This window comes from Rutidosis leptorrhynchoides, chromosome 3, assembly GCF_046630445.1.
Source record: "Rutidosis leptorrhynchoides isolate AG116_Rl617_1_P2 chromosome 3, CSIRO_AGI_Rlap_v1, whole genome shotgun sequence".
Taxonomy (NCBI): Eukaryota; Viridiplantae; Streptophyta; class Magnoliopsida; order Asterales; family Asteraceae; genus Rutidosis; species Rutidosis leptorrhynchoides.
In genome coordinates, this window is record NC_092335.1 from 33,953,239 (window position 1) to 33,956,402 (window position 3,164).

At 35.5% G+C, this 3,164-nt stretch overlaps 1 non-coding gene across 1 annotated transcript; it reads left to right on the top strand.

Moving 5' to 3' along the window:
* Nucleotides 1-1,886: 1,886 nt before the first annotated feature.
* Nucleotides 1,887-1,993, top strand: LOC139903557 (small nucleolar RNA R71). Its single transcript, XR_011778370.1, has one exon. It is a non-coding gene; the product is annotated as a small nucleolar RNA R71 (small nucleolar RNA).
* The last annotated feature ends 1,171 nt before the right edge of the window (nucleotides 1,994-3,164 follow it).

Sequence of the window (3,164 nt, forward strand, 5' to 3'; positions counted from 1 at the left end):
TTTTGGAGGTTCTTATATCGATGATTTGTATCAATATCTGTCTTCTTCTTTTAGCATTTGAATTTCTTCTGTTGTTGGTTCATATCCATTAGCTATAAGTGTAGCTAACATTTCAGCTTCATCAATTGGTTCATTACCTTCTCCTAAAGAACATTCTCCTGTTCCTTGTAATTCTGGAAATTCTTCTAATAATTCTGCATGTGCATCTATAGTTTGAATATAATAACATGTATCATCTGCAGATTGCGGTTGTTGCATTGCTTTATCAACTGAAAAGGTAACACTCTCATCCTCTATACTTAGGGTCAGTTTCTTACCGAACACGTCTATCATTGCTTTAGCCGTGTTTAAGAACGGTCTTCCTAATATGAGAGGAACTTGAGAATCTTCTTCCATGTCCAGAACAACAAAATCTACTGGAAATACTAAAGTACCAACTTTAACTAGCATGTTCTCCATTATCCCTCTAGGATATTTTATTGATCTATCGGCTAGTTGTATGCTTATTCTGGTTGGTTTCAATTCTCCAAGGTCTAGTTTAGCGTATAGTGAATACGGCATTAGATTTATACTAGCACATAAGTCTGCCAATGCTTCTATTGAACTAAGACTACCCAGAAAACATGGAATTGTGAAACTTCCTGGATCAGATAGTTTTTCTGGTATCTTATTCAACAGCGCTGCTGAACAATTAGCATTCATGGTAACAGCCGAGAGTTCTTCCATTTTCTTTCTATTTGAGATTAGTTCTTTCAAGAATTTAGCATATCTAGGCATTCCTGAAATCACATCAATGAAAGGAAGATTTACATTTATCTGTTTAAACATATCCAAGAATTTGGATTGCTCGGCTTCAAGTTTCTCTTTCTTCATTTTACTCGGGTAAGAAAGTGGTGGTTGGTATGATTTAACATAAGGTTTATCCTTAATTGTGTTATCTTCATTAACCTTTTCAACTACCGGTTCTTTTTCCTTATCTTGTTCAGGTTGTGGTTCTTGTGAAGTAGGAATAGCTTCATCAGAAGTTACAGGTATTTCAGGTGGTTTAAGTGTTGTACCACTTCTTGTGGTAATGGCTTTAGCTGTTTCATTCCGGGGGGTTAGCATTTGTATCACTAGGTAGACTTCCCGGTTTTCTTTCACCTATTAACCTTGCTAGGTTACTTACTTCTTGTTCCAGATTTTGAATAGAAGCTTGTTGATTTCTAAATGCTTGAGCATTTTGTTCATTAGTTTGTTTTTGAGATGTGAAAAACTGCGTTTGAGTTTCAACTAGCTTCGTCATCATATCTTCTAAATTCGGCTTTTTATCATCGGTTTGTTGTGGTGGTTTGTTTTGAAAATTAGGTCTTTGCTGGTTGTAAGTATTATTGGATACTTGTTGATTGCTAGGACCTTGTTGGTTGTTGTATGGAATATTTCTGTTATAATTCCGGTTTTGATTGTAAATCAGTCTTGGCGGTTGATAATTATTCTGATAATTATTTCCAGGCCTTTGGTTTATGTATGAAATATTCTCTCTTTGTTCCATTGTTAATTCAATACTGAGACAATCTTTTGTCAAATGTGGTCCTCCACACTGCTCACAACTAATTCGTATTGAGTGAATATCTTTAGTCATCTTTTCCATTCGTCTCTCGACAGTATCTATCTTTGCGGAAATGGAATCTAAGTCATGGCTAGAATCGGCTCTAGCTGCTTTAGATGATCTAACGATATCTTTTTCTTGGTGCCACTCATGTGAGTGGAAAGCAGTGTTATCAATAATTTTGTAAGCATCAGTTTCGGTTTTCTTCATAATAGAACCACCAGCTGCTATATCTATGTCTTTCCTTGTAGTGATGTCGCATCATTGGTAGAATATTTGTACTATTTGACAGGTGTCTAAACCATGTTGCGGACATCCTCTCAATAACTTTCCAAATCTAGTCCACGCCTCATATAGAGTTTCATTTGGCTTCTGTGTAAATGTAACAATTTCTTCTTGAAGTCTTACGGCTTTAGATGCAGGAAAGAATTGTTTAAAAAAATTTTCAACTAAAACGTCCCATGTATCAATCGCCCCTTCAGGTAACGATTCCAACCAATCTTTGGCTTCTCCCTTTAAAGTCCAGGGAAATAACATGAGATATATCTGTTCATCCTTCACTTCTCGGATTTTAAATAGTGTGCAGATCCTATTAAAGGTACGTAGATGTTCATTTGGATCTTCCTTCGGCGCACCACTAAATTGGCATTGATTAGTCACCATGTGTAGAATTTGTCCTTTGATTTCATAATCTGGCGCATTAATGTCTGGATGAGTAATTGCGTGACCTTGGCCAGTGCGTTTAGCTCTCATTCGGTCTTCCATACTTAATGGTTCTGTTACTTCCATAATTGAATTTGTTGAATCGGAATCACTAGAGGATTCTGATTTAATGGTTCGTTCCTCAACAATCTCTGTTTGAATGATTGGTGGTTCCGGAGAAAAATTTAATGGTTCAGGATCTATGAATCGTCCCTGAATATTCTCCGGATTCTCAATTGTGAGGTCGGGTTCAAAAAATGGATTATCGGAAATTTGAACTTGAGTACTTGGTCGACTGGATGACGATTCTAAAGAAAAATCAACGGCAGTAATATTTGCTAAATGTCTTGATCTAGTTACATGTGGTGAACGTACAAAAGGTGGTGAACGTCTTGCTCGGTGCATTCACTGAATATCCTATTAGTTTTTAAAAGGAAAGAAAAATTATATAAGTTATCCAATTAATAGACTTTTCTGATTTTGCCCACGTTTCGAATAGCCAAAAGATGCAGCAGAGGGGCAGGATTCGTTTGGTCTCAATATAATTGAGGACTGTTTGGCTCCAATAACCCGGTCCACGTACAAATTCAACTATTACTACGAACCAGAAAATTTTGATGTCTATCAATTTAACCAGTTAAAATAAATTTTCGTAATTTTAAGAAATTTAGATAAGAAGTAGAAAAAATTCTAAGTCCTAAAAACTAGAATAGCGAGAAATAAGAAAGAAAAAGTGCGTGTCGAAAAAGGTCGAAAAAGAAAAATGGTTGAAAAATAAAAAGTGACGGAAAAATAAAAGAAACTTATAAAACTTAAAAACACTTGACTAACCTAACCTTATTACCACAACTAACTTAAAATTATAATCGCAAAT